The following is a 23,877-nucleotide window of genomic DNA, read 5'->3' as shown; positions in this document are numbered from 1 at the left end:
TATTGTGTATGAATCTATGTATAAATCATGGGAAGCTAACATATAATTCCTATCATGATGCAATGTGTTCAGCTGGGTTTTATTTATTACATTTTCTTAAGAGAAAATATTTCAGAAATAAAATTAAAAGAAAGTTATTTACACTTTTGGTTTTAAAAATTCTCCATGGCTTGAAAATAATTATTTGTCCATATTAAAGGTCGGCTGATGAAGGGATTTGGAGGGATGTTAATTCTCTACTAAAATTCTAAGTAAAAAAGTTCATTTAAGATACTGTGACAAACCACTTCATATTTCTTATCATATTTCACTCTGTGGAGCAGAGGGAGCTGTAGTTTGGTCTAAATTCTTAGGAATATGAGTCAAAACATCTGTTACATTTTATGGAAAAGGAAATGTGTCTTTGAGTATCTATCATATTTTCTAAAAACTTTTCTTAAGAGTGCAAATAAATATTTATCTCTCCAAATGATACCTGTTTTCTTCTTCTGCCCTTCTTATTGAAGAAAATATGGATCACTGAAGATAAAGTAAAATCTAATGCTTTGACTTTATAGCTGTTGGAATTTCAGTCTCATAGCTATCCTGTGCTCCTGTTTAAACATTCACTTCTAAAAATGTGCTTAGCATATGTCGTTACCATGTATTAATTTCACTGTGGGCAATGCTGTCAATTATATTGCCCCACTTTTTCCAGCCTATTTTTTCAAGTTGCAAATTCTAAATAAGTAATCTGTTAAATTATTTCACATAATTTAAAAATAGCATGTCATTACCATCAACCACCTCGTAGAATGATTTAAATCCTTTCCATTCGCTTACTGAAGAAATGGTTCTGTGATCAATTTGACCTTTTAACAGCATAATTGTCAAATAATTAATAATGATATATGATTATGATCTGAAATATTTTTAACTAATCATTAAAGAACAGTATACATTTCTTGCAAATCAGAAACTATTCTCATATTTTCTGCAAGATATATGATATTTACTTCATCCATTAAACATATACTTATTAATTGCCTACTATGTGCCAGGAACTGTCATCATGGCATTTATAATTCTAAACTAAATAAAGCAAATATGTGATATAATATATTAGAAGATATTAAGTGCTACAAAGAAATATAAAAACAGGGAAACAGAGATGGAAGTATTGTGTGAGGGTAAAGGGCAGCAATTTTAAATAGGATAATCAGGGAAGATGATATCTAAGCAAAGACTTAAAGGAGGTGTGGGAGTGAAACATAGCTTTCCAGAGGAGGTTTAGAAGACCACTTTTCCTGGCTTGTCTGGAGCTAAGGGGTTTCCCAGTGTGGAAGACTTTCACACTGAAACTAGGACAGCCGAGGCAAACCAGGACAGTTGGTCACATTGCGAGTGTTCCAGATAGAAGAAACAGGAAGAATGAAGGCCCTGAGGTAGAAGCATGCCTGGTAATTTCAGGAACTAGTAAGGAGGCCAGTGCGGCTAAAGAGGGAATGAGGTCAGAGATATGAGGCGGTCACATTATGTAGGTCCTTGTAGTGGATGCAATGGAACTCCACTCAAATCCTCTCTTCTGGGTGATGCACTCATCCCTAGCTGCTGCCACCAGTGTTACAGTGTATCTTTCAATGGTACTTGCCCTTGACTAAAGGGAAGTGCCTCTCCAAAGTTGATCGCTTTCAGGGAGCAGCCCATGACTAACTACTGGCTAATGTGGGAATACAACAGCCTAGACCCCCTCCCTCAATTTGCTCTACCCTAGCTTAAAGCTGCCCTTAAAATTGACTGGGACCTCATTTGTAACCAACTGCAATTCTGCTTTTCCCTCTGCCTCACTTTACAGGTGTATTTCCCGAGAGCACTTCTGCTGTGGTTTGAATGCTCCCTACATCCCTGCAAACTCATATTGGAAGTTACCCCTCCATATGGTAGTAGAAGATGGGGCCTTTAAGAGGTGATTGGGGGCCGGCCCGGTGGCGCACTGCTACAGTGCGCTGCTTGGGAGTGTGGCGGTGCTCCCGCCGAGGGTTCGGATCCCACATACAGACCGGTTCCCACTCACTGGCTGAGCGAGGTGCGGGTGCAACACCAAGGGTTGTGATCCCATTGCCGGTCCCGGTCCGGTATGGGCACGACACTGAGGGTTGTGATCCGTTGCTGGACACGAAAAAAGACAAAAAGGAAAAAAAAAAAAAGAGGTGATTGGATTGCAAGGACTGTGCACTCATGAATGGATGGATCCATTCATGGAATAATGGGGAATGGACCCATCCATTCATGGAGTAATGGATTGATAGTTTAATGGGCATGGTTCTGATGGCTTTATAAGGAGAGTGAGTGAGAAAGTTGCCTCTCTTGCTCAGGTCATTCTCACCATGTGATAGATACCCTTGTGCTGCTGTAAAGAAGGCAGCCCTCTCCTGATCTGTTCCTTGGACTTTGGACTTCCCAGCCTCTGAAACTGTAAGAAATAAATTTCATTTCTTTATAAATTATCCAGTTTCAGGTATTCTTTTATAAGCAACAGAAACAGACTAATACAACTCCCCAATAAACTTTCCAGATGCAATTCTCCATTTTAGTATCTGTGTCCAGGAAACCCAAGCTAAGACAGACCTTGAAAGTGATTATGAGAGATACACAAAGCCTCTGAACAGTTTTGAAAGAAACTGAACCCTGAAATAGTCTCTCTCTCTCTCTCTCTCCCCTCTCTCTCTCTCTCTCTCTCTCTCTCTGTCTCATAGAAAAATATAGAAGTTTCTTAATTGCCTATTTCAGATTATTCTTCTAAGCTTCATTGCAATTATTGCACAGGATGGAAGAAATGGACTATATCTCAACTGGAAATTTTAGGACTGCTAAATAGTTGGCATTTCCCCTGTGTCTCAGAATGTATAGTAGTGGACCAGTTCTTTAGCTGGTACAGAGAAGTTCCTGTGTTCCTGGATGAATTACATCATACATCAAATTCCATTGTTATTGGGACTCCAGTTGTTTCAAATAAAGTAGGTAAATCAAAGAGCAACAAGCAAAAGGAAGTCCTTGTCCTCGAGGATTTTATTCTACTCTTCTATGAGCCATTTTATTTAAAAAGTTCAATAACAAATGGCTTACTCCAGCATACCTCAGGACCTTAATTTCCTGTGGAGGCAGCATTTGCAGATAGTGGTGAGAGGGTAAAGGAAACATCAGATGGAGAGACAGCTATCTCTTTTCTAGTCACATACACCAACTTAAATGTCCAGCTGCCCAGGAAATGTATTAGCTACATATAACATGTCCAGAATTTTCATATTTCAGGCTTCACTGAAGAGTTTCCAGGCAGACAGTGTTCTCCAAATTCATATTACTTCAGAAAATGATGAATAGGAAAATATTAAGTAGGTGGCAGCTCCACCCTTTATTATGTGCATAAAGAGGCCCTTTGTCTCTTGGTTCAAAATGTTGTTTTTAACAAACTCTTTCAGTATAAAGTTTCCCTGGCTTAAGAGGTCTTTGAGTAGATATGAATTTTTTATTCTAAAAATGAATAAGGTTAATTGTGCTTATAGTTTACATGTACGCTGTTAGCTGTTCAAACTCAGAAATAGAAAAAAAGAATCCTTTTTCTTTATTACATATTCATAAAGCTGTGGAAAGTACAGTTGTTTGAGAATAAGTAGATCTGAATTTATTCCCAACTTTACTACTGATTCACGTGTGATAGACCTAGGGAGAAATAAGTCCTATAACACAATAAGGGTCTAAAAGAGAAGCAAGATTTAAATGTTTCTTCCACATGGACTTAGTTTGGAAAGTGGACAGTGGTGGGGATCCAACTCTGGATTTCAGGGCTCAATAAACAGTTTCACAACCTCCAGTGAATCCCTTAATCTTCAGAGCTTTGCCTTCTTCATCTATTAGATGGGATTGATACTGATTGCATGCATTAGTAGATGTGAGCATGATTTGAGAACTAGAAAGATGAACAAGGTGCTCTTTTATTTCTTTTATTTTAAAATGGAAATAAAAGCCATGCATTCCCGCATTAGAGCAGTTTTGAAATGAACAGATGCAGTATGTATGTAAAGTGCTTTTAGCTCTTTAGAAAACATTTTATATTCATATAAATTCAAATGCAATTCACACACACACACATAAATATATCAGTTAACAGAATCCTGTACTGTGCAGAGTGTAGCACATTTTGGGTATTCAATTTTCATTGAATGAGGGAAGCTAAAAGCAATAGAAGATTAACTTCTATTGTATGAAACCATTTAAGTTTTTTTAACATATTAAAGCCAGTAATGTCCACAAATGATGAGTAGATTTTAATTTTGTAGTTATATTTAAATTTCATATATCTGTAGCTTTATGAACAGAAATCTGAACTCATCCAGTGATTTCAACCAAGTATTCATATATCAGATACTGTTTGAATTACTAAATTATAATTCTTTGAAAAAGAATCAGAGGAATGACTAAATATTAGAGTTTCACATTACTTTAGAAATATGAATAAATGCCCAATTACAGAATTTGTCATTTTCCTCCTGCTTCAGGAATTAGGTAACATTTTATGTTGTCCTTTTACCTATCCAAAATCAGATAGGTCTCTGCTTATGGCCTTTGAAATATATCACAGTTTTCTGTTAAACCTGGGCCACCATCAGACAGGTCCTACTTATAAGGACTCCGATTCAATAAATAGTTTTCCATTTTATTGTCTTAAGTACTGTAGGAAATAAAAATTATGTCAGAATTGCCTAACATAAGCATAGCTGTTAATGAACCTCACTGTGTACCAGATGTTAGTCCAAGAACTTTGTATGTATTCATTTAATTCTCCCAACAATCCTATGAGATAGGAATGATTATTATCCTCATTATTCAGACAAAAACATGATATATAGAGAAGTTAAAAATCTTGCCTAAGGTCACACAGCTAATATGTGATAGAGCCAAGATTGGAATCCAGGCAGGCTGGCTCCAGAGTCAGTGCTAACCAATAGGTTTTATTGCTTTTCATCTAAAGGGCTTCATCTTTTTAACTAAGTGTGCCATTTTTCACTTGCTTGGAGCCACTCCCTACAAGTCTGGAAAAAAAATCACAGTTTACTTAAAACAAACTTGCAGACACTCTATACAAGGAGCTGGCAAACTTTTTCTGTAAAGGACCATATAGTAGATGTTTTAGGCTTTGCAGGCCATTTAGTCTCTGTTACAATTGCTCAGATGTGGTGTTATACCACAAAAGCAGACATAGACAATGTAAATGAATGAGCATGGCTTTATTCCAATAAAACTTTATTTACAAAAGCAGGCTGTGGGCCAGACTTGATCCATGGACCGTAGTTTGCCAACTCCTGTTCTATATACAGTCTTACTCTTTTTTATTCACCCTTGGGACTTGCAACTGTTCATGGGCACAGACAGCTTTCACAAGAAAAAGACTCTTCCATGTATCTTACTCATTCTACAGCTTTTTCTTTGCCTTTCTACTCAATTCTCAGCCGTTGGTTTAAACCTTGGGTGCCAATTTCCTGTTCTTTTTAGAAAGGTCAAATGATTTTGTTATTGGAGTTTCTAAATGAAAGGTTTAGATTTTTGTAAGACATTTTTGTCCTCCAGTTGTGAAGTAATACCATTTTACTACCCTTGGTGTATTAATGATCCAGGAAATGATCATTAATTAAAATCATCAGATAGTAATACCATTTTACTACCCTTGGTGTATTAATGATCCAGGAAATGATCATTAATTAAAATGATCAGATAAGAAGTTGTTGGAAAAGAGGATGTTCATCAGTCTGGAAATATGACCCACAAACGAATCTGCTTATTAACTACAGATGGAAAATGTACTAGTTAACAGAGAGATCTGGTGGACACTAACTTAACCAAATGATTAAACTCAAGTCATCAGTAGTGGGATAAACTGAAATTTTGTGCCTCCATTTGTAATGCAGTGGGAAGGACACATTACCTATATAATATTTTTAGCCAAAATATTTAATTTGAATCTAATCCTGAGGAAGTAATTTGACAAATCCAGACTATAAGACATTCTATAAAATAATTGGACCTAGAGTCTGGACAAAACAAGGAAACAAGGTTCTAGATTATAGGAGAAAAAATATATGACCCCAAAATGCAATGTGTGATGAAGTTTTATTCAATCTTGGACCTAAAAAAAACTGTAAGATATTTTTGGGACTTGAAATGTACAGTAGATAATATTATTGAATTAATATTAAATTTATTTTGCAGATTGCAAAAACGAAATTGAATATTTCTGCCCTCAAAGAACTCACCGTTTATTGTGTGAAGACAATAGTTACGCTAGAACATCTTTGGGTTTCTCCATTCCCTAGATAATCCTTATCTAAATTAACAGATAAAAAAAGAGAGACTCCATTAAGTCCACAAAGTTATCAGACTCCATGGTAAGTCTCTTAGTTATTGGAAGGTCAAGTTTGGACCCAGCTACTATCCATATGAAATACACAATCTAATTAAGAAGATAAGAAAAATACCTAGATCATATTCTGCCTTTAATTTTATTTAAATACCATATAGGGTTGAAAAGAAAATACCAGGGGAATTCCTCCTTCCACCAAAAAATAGAGATAACATTCAATTAGAAAAAGTAAAACTTCAAGGAAAAAAAGACATTTAGAAATGGACCTTGAATAAAAGGAAGGATTTCAACAGGCAGAGATGGGAGGGTAAGTGTTCCAAAAGCACAGAAGGACGGAGGCCTGTTCCTGAAAGCAGAAGTGATTCGGTTTTCTCAAAGACATTTAGAAATGGACCTTGAATAAAAGGAAGGATTTCAACAGGCAGAGATGGGAGGGGAAGTGTTCCAAAAGCACAGAAGGACGGAGGCCTGTTCCTGAAAGCAGAAGTGATTCGGTTTTCTCGAGGTACGAAAGTAAAGACTACTGTCATGGAGGTCTTTGAATCCCAGGTTAAGAGTCAAGCATTCAATTCAATCACCAATGTTTTTAAATGGAGTAGTACTTTGATCTGAGTTATAATTCCAGGATAATTAACCTAATAAAAGTGTATTGATGGAAGCAGATAAAAAACGAAAATAGGAAGAGTTAAGTGATATATCAGTCTGCTACCATAACAAAATATCATAGACTGGGTGGCTTAAACAACAGAAATTTATTTATTCAAAGCTCAGGAGGCTAGAATTCCAGGATCGGGGTGGCTGCATGGGCCAGTTCTGGTGAGGCTCTCTTCCTGGCTTGTAGATGGCTGCCTTCTTGCTTTATCCTCACCTGGTGGGAATAGAGAGCTCTGGTCCTTTTCTTATAAGGACACCAGCCCTCTGGATTAGGGCTCCACTTTTATGACCTCATTTAACCTTAATCACTTACATAAAGGCCCTGCTTCCAATACAGTCCCATAGAGGATTGGGGCTTCAACATATGAGTTTGGGGGGAACACAAATCAGTCCATAGCAGGTGGTTACTTTTACTAAATACTATAGAAAAATAAAATTACCTAATTTTAAATCATAACAGTGGGAATAGAAGGAAAAGGCAGATGCTAGTGCTAGATTTAATTCATAGAGTTTAGTAAATAAAAGTGAGAGAAAAGGGTGGAATAGCAAGGGAGAGAGAAAAAAGGCAGAACTAACATCAAAATTCTAAGTTAGCATGACTGGTTGCCTGTACTAGAAATTGAAAATGAGGTAATAAGAAAGAAAAGGTGGAGTGTGTGCAGGGCTGGCTTCATGGGCATAGGACCTGTGCAGTCCAGCTGGACCCAGCTCTCAGAAGGGAGCCATGCATGGGTTAATGCTCTGCTCTCACTGTCTTGAAATCTTTAATAATTTTGTCCCTGAATTTGTGCTTTGTAAGTAATGTCCAATGGGACAATGGAGCTTGTGAACAAGCAAATGAGACATATAGAAATGTGCACCTGCTGTTCTTTGCTACCCCGTTTGCCTATAGCCTTCATGTGCCATGAGCAGAGAATTCTGGCGGACCTACAATGTGTGGAGTTCAGTGAGACTTGAAGCAAGGTGAGCATATTATATCTGTGCTAGAGTATGCGGGGGAGTTGACAGCTCCCAGAAGCCACACCTTCCCTTTGAACCAGGGCTTATTCCAAACACAGAAGGAAGACAATGGCATTCTAAGAAACAGGAATGAGCAAGGAACACTGTCATATTCTTTCTTATTCATGTTATTTCCCTTACTAGCCACCCACTAAGCTTTAAATCAGGACATGGATGGAACGGGAAAAAAAGTAACCTATAGTTCCTTTTCCTTTCTGTCCTTCCTAACTCGTCAGTAAGTCAAAGGTACACAGGGTTGGTAGGATGTACGTGTATCAAGAAGTGAAATGAAAACAGTTTGCTTTGTGTAAATTTCCACTGTTCTTTAAGAACAAAATGCATATGCATGTACACAAATTGTGCAATTTCCATGATTCTGAGTACATTATATGTTCTATTTGTGTTTGAAACTAACATTGCATAACATAAAGATGAGTGGTAAAATTTGTGCTGATGATTACAAATTTTAATTTTTCTTTACCTAGGATGAATGGAATATTAAATAAAAACACCATCACTAGTTGAAAGAGAGATCATGGAAGAAAGAAAAAAGCTTTATATTTCATACCTTTAGTGGTACGTTTTTCCTGCCTTTTCAACAAGAGGTCCCTCACGTTTATTTTTCACTGTCCCCACAAATTATGTATCTTGTCCTCTGTGTGTCTATGTGACAGAAGAAGAAGAGTAGAGAAGGGAGAGAAGACACACTTCCAAGTAGACATTCATATGTAAACTTACTATGTGGCAGGAATATGTCCCCCGTATCAGACACTGGTAAGACACAGAACTGAAGAAGACAGATTGCATTTTAGCTAATGAAGAATAATAAGTCAAATTTGTGACTTACTGAGTTTAAGATAACAGCAGAACTTCCAGGTGGAAATATCTAAAAAATAACTGTACATGTATGTGTGGTGCTTCTGAAATACATGATAGCAGAGACATAAATTTGAAGGTGATAGCATAGAATTAGTAGATGTTTTAACAGCAACAAAAATAAAAAAAAAATTAGAAGAAACTTTAAAATAAATGTATATCACATATACAAAGAAAATGAAAAACACTTCTGAAGGACACAAAAGAAAACTTGAAAATATCAAAAGCATATTATGTTCTTGGATTGGAAGACTCAACATCATATAAATGTCAATTCTTCCTAAATTAATCTGTCAGTTTAACCTTATCCCAATAAACATAGCAATAATAATTTTTAAAATTTGGAAGTGAACAAGCTGATTTTAAAGTTCATATGTAAAAATATATAAAAAAGAATAGCCTGGAAAAATTCAGTAGAAAGAGAAATAAGAAGGGACTTTCTACTATGTAATTTAAAGCCATGGTAATCAAAATAGATTGGAGCATGTTCATCCATAAAACGAAATGTCCAGAGATAGACCAAAAACATAAAAGGAGGGGATAAAAATGGCACTTCAAATTGAGTAAGAAAGTAAAATTATTTGGCAAATTATATTGGGACAAGTGGATAGCAATCTGGAAAAAAAAAATGGATTCCTACCTTACACTTTATATTTAAATGAATTCCAGAAGGATTAAAGATTTACACGTGAAAACAAATCCATAAAAGACCCAGAATAGAATATGGAATAATTTTATTTTAAATAATATCAGCATGGGAAGGGCTTTCTGTGACAAAAAATTCAGAAGTCATTAAAGAAAGGATTGGTAAATTTGATTACATGATAATCACAAAAATTCTGCATGCAAACTAACAAAATAAAAGAGTCCTGTATAAACTAAAAGCTAAAAAATAATATATACAACATATATCAGAAGCAAACTGCTATCAATTAATAAGAAAAAGGACCAACTATTCAATACTAGGAGGACTAAAGGATATTTTAAGAAATTACTAAAAAAGAAAATACAGATCACTCTTAAACATATATATATATATATAAAAAAGATGCTAATTCTCACCCAAGTATATACTGAAATGCTACCTTTCACTTCTCGAACTGGTAAAAATCAGAATATTTTATAACACAGTTATTAAGCATTACTAGAGGGTCAGTAAATTGGCACAACCTCAATGAAAGACAATTTCACAATAATCAGCCAGAATAACAAATGCACATACTTTTTGACATAGCAATTCTACTCTTAAGTACTTATTCTGTAAGTCAGATATAACGTTTATAATAGACTATAGAAGACTTGAAGCAGACTAAATGTTTATTGTTAGAAGACTGGCTTAAAAAGTTATAATGTATTCAAACAATGAAACACTGTCTGTACAACCCCGTCTTGTATATATTGGTAGGAAAAGATCTCCAAAATCTATTCCTAAGTGAAAAAAAGTAGTGTGTAGAACAGTGTACATAGTATGGTAATATTTGTGTGGGGAAATTATACACACACATATATATGTATATATACTCACATACTTGGAAATGTGTAGAATATCCTTAGAAATCTCCACAAGAGACTGTTGATAGCTATTGCCTCTTAGGAGAGAAACTGAATGCGCTAGGGACAGGGAGAAAAGGGTACTTACTTTTCACTGTATATTACTTTGTGTTTTTTAATTTGATACTATGTACATATATGAGAGGTCTTCAAAATATTTATGGAAAGATTTGTATTTTAATTCTCTTTTTCCATGAACTTTTTGAAATACCCTCACATTACTCATTCAGAAAAAAATTTTTTAGATTAAGAGAGTCAATATTTTAAAACACTGAAGCATTTGAGATAGATTAGATGTGAGTCTAAGATAGTGACAGAAAAGAACAAAGGATTGCGACAAATATCTCTATTCAAAGGAAGAAATAGTTTCATCAAGACACCATAAAGAAATGGGCAGAAAAAATTAGGAAACAGGATAAAACAGTGTCAGAGACATTGAAAGAAAAGAGTTTTGAGAAGGAAATCAGATACATTAAGCTATAAAATAGTTGTAAAATTTTGTATCAGTATCAGCAAAAATTGTCTAGTATTATATGCAAGGATGTTAATTATAGCATTATATCTGCTAGCAAAACACTGAGGGTTGCAATCCGTTGCCGGACACGGAAAAATAAGACAAAAAGACAAAAAAAAAAAGAAATTACTAAAAAAGAAAATACAGATCACTCTTAAACATATATATATATATAAAAAAGATGCTAATTCTCACCCAAGTATATACTGAAATGCTACCTTTCACTTCTCGAACTGGTAAAAATCAGAATATTTTATAACACAGTTATTAAGCATTACTAGAGGGTCAGTAAATTGGCACAACCTCAATGAAAGACAATTTCACAATAATCAGCCAGAATAACAAATGCACATACTTTTTGACATAGCAATTCTACTCTTAAGTACTTATTCTGTAAGTCAGATATAACGTTTATAATAGACTATAGAAGACTTGAAGCAGACTAAATGTTTATTGTTAGAAGACTGGCTTAAAAAGTTATAATGTATTCAAACAATGAAACACTGTCTGTACAACCCCGTCTTGTATATATTGGTAGGAAAAGATCTCCAAAATCTATTCCTAAGTGAAAAAAAGTAGTGTGTAGAACAGTGTACATAGTATGGTAATATTTGTGTGGGGAAATTATACACACACATATATATGTATATATACTCACATACTTGGAAATGTGTAGAATATCCTTAGAAATCTCCACAAGAGACTGTTGATAGCTATTGCCTCTTAGGAGAGAAACTGAATGCGCTAGGGACAGGGAGAAAAGGGTACTTACTTTTCACTGTATATTACTTTGTGTTTTTTAATTTGATACTATGTACATATATGAGAGGTCTTCAAAATATTTATGGAAAGATTTGTATTTTAATTCTCTTTTTCCATGAACTTTTTGAAATACCCTCACATTACTCATTCAGAAAAAAATTTTTTAGATTAAGAGAGTCAATATTTTAAAACACTGAAGCATTTGAGATAGATTAGATGTGAGTCTAAGATAGTGACAGAAAAGAACAAAGGATTGCGACAAATATCTCTATTCAAAGGAAGAAATAGTTTCATCAAGACACCATAAAGAAATGGGCAGAAAAAATTAGGAAACAGGATAAAACAGTGTCAGAGACATTGAAAGAAAAGAGTTTTGAGAAGGAAATCAGATACATTAAGCTATAAAATAGTTGTAAAATTTTGTATCAGTATCAGCAAAAATTGTCTAGTATTATATGCAAGGATGTTAATTATAGCATTATATCTGCTAGCAAAACAGAAGTCATTGCAATGTTCATTAATAGGTAAAGTGTAGTTAATTCATAGGATTAAACACTATACATTATTAAAATGATGTATTCAAAGATTATCTTTTTATGCAGGACAGTGCTCATGGTGCACTCTTAAATGTTAAAAGCAGGATATAACATTCTATATAGGGTATGAAACAATTTTCTGAAAATGTGCACATATACATAGCTCACCCTTTTAAAATATTCTAAAATATGTGTATTATGAGATTGCTGGTGGTTTTTCTTTTCCTTATACCTTTCAAGATGTTTCAAACCATCTGCAATGAAAAGTATGCATTCAATAATGTGGAAAGTGATAGATATAAAAACAAGAGGATAAAAGGAATACATGGTCATCAGTTGGAGCAGACACCTTTTGGGATGCTCACCCAGCCTGCACCCCTCATCTCTGAGGACATCCCCCCAAACCCTCTTCTTCTACCTTGGCTACCTTCTCTCTCCTAATGGGGCTGTCATTCACTCAGTTCACATCTGTCACATCCACCTGCCTCGTTCTTAGTTCAGATCATTGCCTTCTCTCACTCAGATCCTAAACCTTCCTAAATGGTCTCCTACCTTCAGTTTTATAGCCTTCCATTTCAGCCTCCACCTTCCTGCAAGAGCGTTATTCCTAAAATAGAAATATATTTAGAAGAAAGAGAAAAAGGCGGAGAAGGAGAACATGTAGGTACCTTGTTCAGTGCCTATAAAATAAAGTCTGAACTCTTTTAAATGGATTCAAAGCCTTCTGTGACTTTGCATTGCCTTTCACTCATTCCAGCTTTAATGCCCATCTTGGTTCCTGTGTTTCAAGCATACTAAACTGTTTGCAGTGCCCTCGGCATGCATGGACACTTTATGCCTCTGTATCTTTGTTCATGTACTTCCTCTGCTTCCAATGATGCCAGGACCTGCTCCCATCCACCTGGTCAATACACAGTCTCTTTCCAGAAAACCCAGGTGTAAAGCCTTTCCTGACCTCCCCAGGTAGGAGTAATTACACCCTCATCTGTGATTCCATTTTTTCCTTTGCTACTGTTTTTCACTTAGTGGTACACATGTCTTTGATAAGTAGACTGCAAATCACTTGATGTCAGAGAATGTATCTTATCTTTTTATCCCTAGGGCCTAGTTTAGAGAACAGTAAAAAGCTAATAAATGTTTGTGGATTAAGCCAAAAACAGAATGACTGGTTAATAGATCCAGTACAATAAAGAGGGAAGAGAGGAAGAAAATTCATTGAATGCCTAGTTTAGAGAACAGTAAAAAGCTAATAAATGTTTGTGGATTAAGCCAAAAACAGAATGAGTGGTTAATAGATCCAGTACAATAAAGAGGGAAGAGAGGAAGAAAATTCATTGAATATGATAATTAAGTATTTATTGTAAACTTTGAAAGAGCTGATTTAGTGGGGAGGCAGCAAGTAGTGAATGAACAGTGAAAAAATAATCATTTCAAGTCTAGATATCTGCCCCCTCCCCCACTAAGAAATTTGTCACTGAATGGAAGGAGAAAGAGAAGATAATAGCTTGAAGTGATTCTTTGAATTTTGGTTTTTATAAAAAATAGAAAGTTAAATAAGTTTTAGGCACAGAAAAAGAAACTACCCACAGGACAATTCTGATGTTGCAAGGCAAGATTAGTTTTAGACAAAGACTTCAGTCCCATCTTAAAACATGCACATTGTAAGCAGTTCCATGGTTTATGCATTACATTTATTATTGATAAGTGGGATGAGGAACTTCTGCTGGCTCTGCCATTTTCCTAATACCCTCCTCTCCCTCCCCCAGAGGAGGAAATATTAATCCGATCAATCTAAGATTTGGCAGCTCAGGATCAGTGTGCATGAACCCCGTAGATGTTATCTTCTCACTCACTTGGTGCCAGGCATCTGGAGCAGATGGGCTTTCTCGTTTCTCTCTTCCCAGTAATCTGATATGACTATTTCCATGTCTCTTAAACTTTCATATATTGTATCTTCTTATCTTCTGTGCTGCATTCTGTATCATTTCTTCAGATCTGTTCTCTAATTTACCAGTATTTTTATTTAGCTCTGCCTAATATGTGTTTTGATTAATTAATTGATACTTTTTACTTTAATAATTCTATTTTTTAATCTCTAAAACTTTTTTTGGTTTATTTTCAAATATACCTGGTCTTATAGGAGAGCCCCTTATTGCTTGTTTACTTTTTGTGTTTCTCTCTTTTATTTCTTTGAACATTTCATGAAAGTTGTTTCATATTCTTTATCAGATAACTCCAATATTTGAAACTCCTAGGGAACTAAATCTGATTTATTCTCTGATACTCTCATGAATTTGCTTGCTTATATTTTTTATGACCATTGATTATGAACTCCTATTTAGTTGATATTAATCTGTGGAAATCATAGAAACCTAACCTGAATATGTGTCTCTCCAAAACTCGTGTGGGTGGAGCCACATGCCCCATTAGTGACCTGGGACCACTGCAACCCCTTTCTGTGTCTCTGGCTTCCTGAGAGAGCTGCTCTCCATTTGTTTTCCACCTCGCCCCTAGACTCTTTCTCTGGGTGAGTCTGCCCTAATGGTTTATAGCTCACTTCTTCACTTTCTTTCCCCCAAGTCCCTGAGACCAGAAGTGCATGGCATTTTTGTTTTGTAGCAGAAGAGCACTTCTTCACTTTCTTTCCCCCAAGTCCCTGAGACCAGAAGTGCATGGCATTTTTGTTTTGTAGCCCATTATCTTGTGAGCCCCTTCCGAACTTTCCGCTCCTACCATTCCATCCAAACGTTGCTTCCCAAGGTCACCAATAACCTCCATGTTGCTAGATGCAATGTTCACTTCTCAGCACCGTATTACTTGCTATCTCAGTCTGTTTGTACTACTACAACAGAATACCTGAGAATGAGTAATTTATAAAAAAACAGAAATTTATTTCTCACAATTCTGGGGGCTGGGAAATCCAAGATCAAGATGCTAGCAGGTTCAGTGTCTGGCGAAGACCCATTTCTCATAGATGGCGCCAACTAGGTATTCTTACGTGGCAGGAGGGCAGAAGAGCAAAGAGACCAAACTTCCTCCCTCAAGCCCCTTTATAAGGATATAAGAACACTAATCCATTCATGAGGGCTTCACCCTCATGGCTTAATCACCTTTTAAAGTCCCACCTCTTAATACTGTTGCATTGGGGATTAAGTTTCAACATGAGTTTTGGGAGTGACATAAACCTTCAAACTATAGCATTGGCTGTGACAGTTAATTTTATGTGTCAACTTGGCTGGGCCATGCTGCCCAGATATTTGATCGGACATTATTCTGGATGTTTCTGTGAGGGTGTTTTCAGATGAGATTTACATTTAAATTGATGGGCTCTAAGTAAAGCCTATTGCCCTCCATAATGGGAGTGGGCCTCATCCAATCAGTTGAAGGCCCAAATAGAACAGAAGACTGACCTCCCCTGAGCAAGAAGGAATTCTGCAGCAGAAGGCCTTCAGAGTTGAAAGCCCATCAGTTCTTCCTGAATCTCTAGTCTGCAGATTTTTTCCCAGCCTCCATAATTGCATGAGCCACTTCCTTAAAATAAATCTGGTTCATTTACATATATATTTACACACACACACACACACACACACACACACACACACACACCCTATTGGTTCTGTTTCTCTGGAGAAGCCTGATTACAACACTCCTCCCTTACTAGCATTTGACAGAATTGATCACTCCCTCCTCTTTGAAATGCTTTCTTTACTTGGTTTCCAGGCTAACACACTCTCCTGGTTTTTCTCCAACCTCACTGGCTGTTCCTCCTCAGTCTCCTTTGCTGTTTCCTCCTCACTTTCCCAGCCCCTACGTAGTGGAGTCTCCAGAGCTGAGTCTTCAGACCTCTTGTTCTTGTTAATCTCACTGAGTCTTGTGATTTAAACTTTATGCATACACTGATGCCCCAACAAATTCCAAATGTGTGTTTCTAGTCCAGACCTCTTCCTTTAACTCCAGATTCACATGTCCCACTGCTTATTCTAAATGTATGCTTATTTACTAATAAGTATTTTAAAGTTGACATTTCCAAAGCCAAATTATTGAACCCCTGCCCACTCCTCCCCAAACTGCTCCTCCTCACAATCTTCTCCATAATAAAAGGAATATCATTTTAATTACTCAGGCCCAAAACTTTAGAGTTATCCCTGGATTTCTTTGTTTTTCTGACACCCCACATCCAATGTGTCAGCAAATCCTGGTGCTCTATCTTTAACATATAACCAGAATGTAACCACTTCCTACCACCCCCGCTGCCACCAGGCTGGGCCAAACCACCAACATGTCTGTCTTGAGTAGCAGCTCTCACCTCTCAGCTGGTCTCTGGGCTTCTACCACTCCCCCAAGGCATTCCTCTAGGCTGCACACTGCAGCCAGAGTGAGTCTAAAAATACAAACCCCACCTTATCACTCTTCTGCTCAAAACAATCAGTTTTTCAACTTGCTCAAAACTGAAGCCTCAATTTTTACAATTCCCTAAAAGACCTTACACATCTCTTTCCCCTCACCCCATTCCTCTTTACCCCCTGCCTTGGCAGGTATGATCTCACCTTGGGGCTTTTCGTTTGTTGTTTGCTCTGTTTAAAATGCTCTTCCCACAGATGAGTGTCCTCATAGCTCCCTTTCCTCACCTCTCCAGTCTTTGTGCAATGGTTACCTTCTTAGAGAGGGCTCCCAGATCACCCTGTCTAGCAGGGGAGGACAGCTACTCTCCTATACCCTTGACAAAAGACTGATCCTCTCTATCAGGGAAGATTGTCCTCTTTGACCTAGCACACAGCTTTGAGGGGGACGCACATGGAGCAGTGAGGGAGAAAGTGGAAGCATGCTTAGCCAGCCAGATCAGCCAAATCAACCGTGATGATCAATGGGATGATGGATGTCTCTGACAGATCACCCTCACATCCCAGGTCACCCTATCTAAAATCCACCTTATCTCCCATTCTCTATCGATTCTCCCTCCTTAATTTTTCTCCATAGCATTTATCTGACAACTGCATGTTTTGCTTCTTTATCTATTTTTGGGTCTCTCCCTCACTACAATGTAAGTTTCATGAGGATAGGAATTTTTATTTTATTTACTGAAGTATCCTCTCTTCCCAGTACAATACTTTGAAATAGTAGTCACTCAATAAATATTTGCTGGGCCGGCCCGGTGGCGCACTGCGCTAGTGCGCCGCTTGGGAAGCGCGGCGGCGCTCCTTCCGAGGGTTCGGATCCCACATACAGACTGGTTCCCGCTCACTGGCTGAGCGAGGCGCGGGGGCAACACCGAGGGTTGCGATCCCGTTGCCGGTCCCGGTCCGGTACGGGGGTGACACTGAGGGTTGCGATCCATTGCCGGACACGGAAAAAGACAAAAAATAAAAATAAATAAAAAATAAAAAAAATAAATAAATATTTGCTGAATAAATGAAAAAAAATACTGTAAATATTCATTCTGGTAAACAGTATGGGGAAAAAGACAATCTCCCACATTGTGGGGGAAAGCATAATTTGTGCAATATTTTTAGAGGTTTTTGTGTCCCTCAGTGAGCCATCTGCTCTGGCACCCATAGCCAATGCATTTTGCATCTGAACCTGCTGGACTTCGGTCATTTGCGTTATCTGCCTGGCTTCTGCATGCTGTTGAGTTTTCCATCACTGGCCCACAGACACTTCTCATTTTGATCTTTCCCTTAAATGATCCTCTGCTCATGCAAAATACTCAAAATTCTCCTACAAACAGCATGTACTTTAGTGCCTCTCAGCCACTATATGCATTATTTCTTCTGCTTTTCTCCCTTTTCTCAGCCTAGAAAATGCTGACTCTTTCTTCTAGGTTCAGTTCAAATGTCAAAGTCTCCATGAGGGCCGGCCCGGTGGCGCACTTGGTAGAGTGCGGGGCTTGGGAGCGCGGCGGCCCTCCCGCTGAGGGTTCGGATCCCATATAGAGACCGGTCCGCTCACTGGTTGAGCGCGGTGCGGGCACGACACCGAGGGTTGCGATCCCGTTGCCGGTCACAGTACGGGCACGACACCAAGGGTTGCGATCCCGTTACCGGTCACGAGAAAAGACAAAAAGGAAAAAAAAAAAAGTCTCTGTGAACCTTTCACTAGACATCCTGGCAGTGTCTCTCCTTTGGGCCCTGGTAACATTTTGTGTGAATTTAATTACAACCCTAGTATGTATCACATTGCGTTGAGTGTTTGTTTGAGTTCCTATCTCCCAATTAGACTGAAAGCAAACTCACGGCATCCTCATCTTTGTCTGCAGGTCTCTAATGCAGTGCTGGCACTGTGTTTTTTTGGTTGCATGAACAAGGAAATTATTGACTGTCTTTTCCTATGCTTCTCATTCCTATCTTTTTTCCAAGTAAAATGTTTAAAAGTTGGTCATATGACATTGGAATGACACATTTTCCTGGATACAAACAAGTTGATGCCTGAACACAGAATTTCTAGACACTTTCAGAGTAGGGTACTCTCCCTCGGAAACATCTAGGCACAATTTCTTTACAGACAAGACACCCAGGATTGTTTGTTGGGAGGGTAAACTGAGCCACAACAACAGCTCTTGTCCCAGATTTGCTGCTGTACTTCAAATGGAGACATCCAGACTATAATTTTTTCATCATTAGGAATGGAGATAGAATATATTTATTGGGTTATGTGCATAATTTTTTACACAAAAAGTTAAGGTTTCAGAATAAAATGATCAACAAGGGCCCAGTTGGTGGCTCCTTTTCTTCAAATGCCCAAAGAGAAACACACATTTCACTCCTTTCTTTCTCTAAATCTAAGATAATATTAATGAGGGCCCAAGCCCAGCTCATGTCACATGTTTTGAGTACACTGATCCACGGAGCCGGAATCAAGTAACTCCACACCCTAAGAAGTGGCTCTAACCCAGGATGACACAAGCTGCATTTGTCAAATCGCCAACTTGAAAAAGAAAGAAATTGTTTGAAGGCCCTTTGTTACATAATAATGTTTTATTCAGAAGGAGAGGAAAAGTTGGACTGATACAAAAGGCAATTCTTTCCATTTTCCACTTTATCCCACGACCAAATCAACTCTTTGCTTCTGTGTTGCCAGTGCCACCTTTGACTTTATGCAATGGGGCTTCTCCAAAGCTGTCATTCTGCAGCTAGTTACAGAAGAGTTCTATGCACCTCTCCAGTGCCGCTGGAAAGAGTGACAGAGTGGAAGAAGCCTAGACAGTGGGTGGAGATTGTTTTTAAATGTGGTTTGTCCTTATTTTGTTCAAGAACACTGGATTTTTTTTAAATGTAGATAAACAAGAGAGCCATTCCTACCACCAGAGAATTGAAGCTTGGAGGACAACACTTTAGTCCCTGGCCTGAGATTTGAAGAGTCTAGAGCAGAACACATTGCTTGACCACTGAGGTAAATATTCTTGACCTCTGTATTCAGGCTGATGACTGGAACACATTAGAAAAACAAAGGCGAACCTTATGACTTGGACCAAACTTGTTTTTAACATTCTTTTCTGTCTTACTAATATCTAGGACCTAGCCCCATATTGAAATACCACGTAACAGAAACTAAAGAACTTTCTCTGTAACTTAACTGGTACCTTGTCAATGAGACCTGAATATTTCACTATGCAGATTGAATTTGATAATCAAGTATTTTACCTCTTTAACTCTGAATCTTTAGATTTAAATATTTTAGATCTATAACGTAAATAAATAAAAATGCTCTGATCCAGCAAACTTGTATTTTTCTACCATAATCATGAATAAATTAAAGGATTTTTCTAGGCTAGCATTTTAAAGGAGCATCAACAAACATGAAAAAATGTACTTGAGTATAAGTTTTTAATATAAAATGGTGAGACTAGAAGTAATTTACATTATACTTTTAATGTTCAAGTGGGTGATAAAATATTCCACAAAAATTGCTTTTCTAGTATGAGGCTTAGAGAAGCAAACATTTGTTGTTTTTATCTGCCTGTAACCCCTTTCTCTCTTTCTCATGGTAATGCCCCTTTTGTCTTTTGGGGTAAATTTCCTCCCAAGATAGGAGCTGCCAGTTAGTATACCCAGCCCCCCACACCCCAGGCCAATCTTGTTTTACTGGCTACACACAGTGTTTAAACATTCATGTGACCCAAAATATCAGCCACCCCATATATTTTTTTATATGAACTATCCCATAAGCTGGAGGATATATGTACAGCCAGTGCTACCTGTGGCTCTGCTCTTTGTAATTTAACACAGACCAACTATAGATTTGTTGTTGGACAGATTGAACACAAGTCCAAGGGGAACTGATTTGAGAGAAGGGGCAATAAGAAAAATATTGACTTTTGGGGGTCTCTGTTTCTGGTCTTTGAAGTCTCCAGAAATGGAGCTCTTCCTTCAATGCTCTGAACTACCTCAATATTGTTCCAGAAAGTCCATCATTGCTCCATCCCAATCCAGTTCAAATCGGCTTTGGCACTTTCAACCAAAGAGTTCTGCCTCAGGAACACCCATTTGAGCATATATTGTATTAACATTTAATGGTGCTTATTGGAAGAAAATTTATTGAAGAGAAGTATTGGCATAGCCAGTGTATTGTATTCTATTAGGTAATATATGATATATTGCCAAAAGCATTTAGAACAATTTGCTTTTCACTTGGCCTCCTTTGTTAATCCCTATTACAAAGCTTATATTAAATAAAAGTGACAGTAAATTGGTCACTGAAATTAGGAGCTTTTTCCCAGTCTGAAATTTTATTTCATTTTCTGTTATGCACAACATTTTTAAAGCACTTTTGGAGCTTAAGAGATAAACTTGTATCATTCCTAAATTTTGTACCACATCTATTTAAACACATACAGATGATACCACAAATATTCAAATAACTACTTCTGCTCATATCAACTAGTAGTAAAGAGACATAGATTCTAGTCTTTGATATTTTAATTAACTCTACAGTTGGGTACACTGCTACTTCTCTGGATCTGAAGAAAAAGAGGATGTTGGAATGGATAGGGTGTCTTCCAGCTTTAAAATTCTGGTTCCACATCCAGAAAAAGAAAATGGTTTTGTCAGAAAATGGTTTTGCTGATTTTACAGAAAATTTAACCCTGCTTTTTACTCTTTCCTTTGACCTGTTTACCAAAAACATTTTTAAATGTAAAACTATGATTAGGGGGAAAAACCCACCTGACATAAGTGAATGCAATCCACCTTGGCCTTGGAAAAAGCTCTACTGTCTGAAGGACTCCAATTACACTGGCTGAACTAACAGGAGGCCAGATAAAAACACAAAAACCAAAAAAGGTAAAAATGTTATTTATATAATTTCAGAATCATGAAAGTATATTTTAAAAAAATACTTGGTCTTTTTAACTGCCTCAGTGAAAGAGAGAAATTTTGAGCTGGGAATTAAAATGTCAAATGTAAATACTGATAAATTGGGTTCTCAGGTAATTTCTTTAAAAAATTACTGAATATTTTTCTTAAAAATTCAATAATGTATTAAACATATTAGTGTATTTATTATAATAAATGATACATACCCTGTGTTAATGCGTTTGTGTTTCTTAAAACAAAACACTTGGAACTGGGTAGTTTATAAAGAAAAGGAAGTTTATTGCTTACAGTTTCTGAGGCTGGGAAGTCCAATGTCCATCTGGTGACAGCGACAGTGACCCAGGGGTCTCACATTGCAAGACAGTGGAAGCAGACAGAGCAGAGAGAGAGCAAAAGAGACTCTCATGTGCTCTTCTTTTAAAGCCCTCAGAACTACACCGCCAACCACCATTTTTTTTTTTTTTTTGGTCCTTTTTGAGACTGGCCGCACCACGCTCAGCCAGTGAGCGCTGTGAGCGCACCAGTCATCCCTATATAGGATCCAAACCCGTGGCGGGAGCACTGCTGCGCTCCCAGCGCCGCACTCTCCTGAGTGCGCCACAGGCTTGGCCCACCAACCACCATTTTTAATCCATTCACTACTGTATGGTCCTACAATCTAATCACCTTTTCAAGACTCCACCTTTCAATTACCATAACAGGATTTCCCACCCTCTTAACAGTCACAGTGGAGACTAAGTTTCCAATGCATAAAACTTGGGGGACATAATTCAAGTTTCAGGGAGTTTTAGGATGACATAATTCAATCCACTATATACCCTTATATTTTAAAATATAATACTTTGACAATTTTCAAATATTGATTTTGAAATGTTAAAGAAATAGCCCCAAATTTACATTTCTGTTTTTATCCTAAATGCAAGAGTTATGAGATGAAGAACACCAGCTTCGGTGCCATCTCATTGCTTTGTGACTTTGCTATGTTAGCAATTTTATTGCAAGATATAGAAACTAACTATGTTACCTCACAGAATAGGGTGTCAGGGTTTGTTTTTTGTTCATTGGTTTCTAAAGAATACTTATGGAAATTAGAAAAACTGGAATCCCAGCCATGATATCAAGCTTTCTGTGAACAACAGAAAAGTCGAACAACCAAGCCTCCTAGGAGGAGAGGAACGTGGGTTGACTTGGGTTTCTTGGAACACAATTTGAAGAGTGTTCAAGGCATCGGTTTGTAGGCCTTTTCTTTAGAGCAGGGTTCTCATCTTGGCGGTACATCCCAAATACAAATCTGCAAAGGGTCTGGTCTAGTACACCTGGGGAAGTGCCTGGATCACTTCGTTTTTACAAGGTGCCCAGCTAGACTCTGAATGCCCTGCTCTATGTGTTGCCTGGTTTTGCTGTTTCCTTGGTGCCTTCTCCCTGATGACTCCTCCCACCACCAGGGAATGGGCATCCTCAGCTTCTACACTGTGCAGCTTTTCTTTCCCATAGGCTCACTTCAGGCCTTAGCTCAAATGTCACCTTCTCAGTGAGGCCTTACCAGGACTGGCCAGTTAGCTCAGCTGATTAGCACACAGTGCTATAACACCAAGGTCAAGGGCTCGGGTCTTTGTACTGGTTAGCTGTCAAAAAAAAAAAAATCCCAAATGCCTCAGTGAGGCCTTCCCTGTTCATGTTATACAAAATGTATGCTGCATTATTTTTATCCAACACTTACCACTTGCTAATATGCTATTTTATTTACTTATTGTGTTTATTGCCTGTAACATACACCAGAATGCAATGTTCAGGAGGCAGAACTGAAGCACATAAAACAGTGGGGGTGCTTAATAAATACTTGTTGAATGAAAGTGTGAATGGATGTTTTCTGCATCCGCTACTGCTCAGTGGTGATCAGTCACTGCACCTCCCCGCACCCCACCACCAGCAGGTCACCTATGCCTCCTTTTGGATTCAGCTTCCCCAGTTGATTGCCTGATTGGACCAGCTTTTTTGGACTGAACTTTCTTTCCCTGGTCATTTTTTGAATGGGTAATGGGTATGACTTGGCTGTTTATAGGTCAGTGCTCACCCAGGGACAATCAACAGTGATTCAGGGATTACACAGACAGCACAGAAAGTACTGCCTGGGACTACCCCTTCAGCAAGAGCTGTAGGTTAGACAATTTCTCCAAGTATTGGTGCAGAGTGAATGTTCAGCAATGTACCTGAACAGTTACCCTGCTGAACTTCAGTAAAGTGGCAGTCACAATACCAGTTTGTCTTACCTCAGCAAATTCT

The sequence above is a fragment of the Galeopterus variegatus genome, unplaced genomic scaffold (genome assembly GCF_000696425.1).
Source record: "Galeopterus variegatus unplaced genomic scaffold, G_variegatus-3.0.2 Scaffold5624, whole genome shotgun sequence".
Lineage (NCBI taxonomy): Eukaryota > Metazoa > Chordata > Mammalia > Dermoptera > Cynocephalidae > Galeopterus > Galeopterus variegatus.
This window is presented reverse-complemented; position numbering follows the sequence as displayed.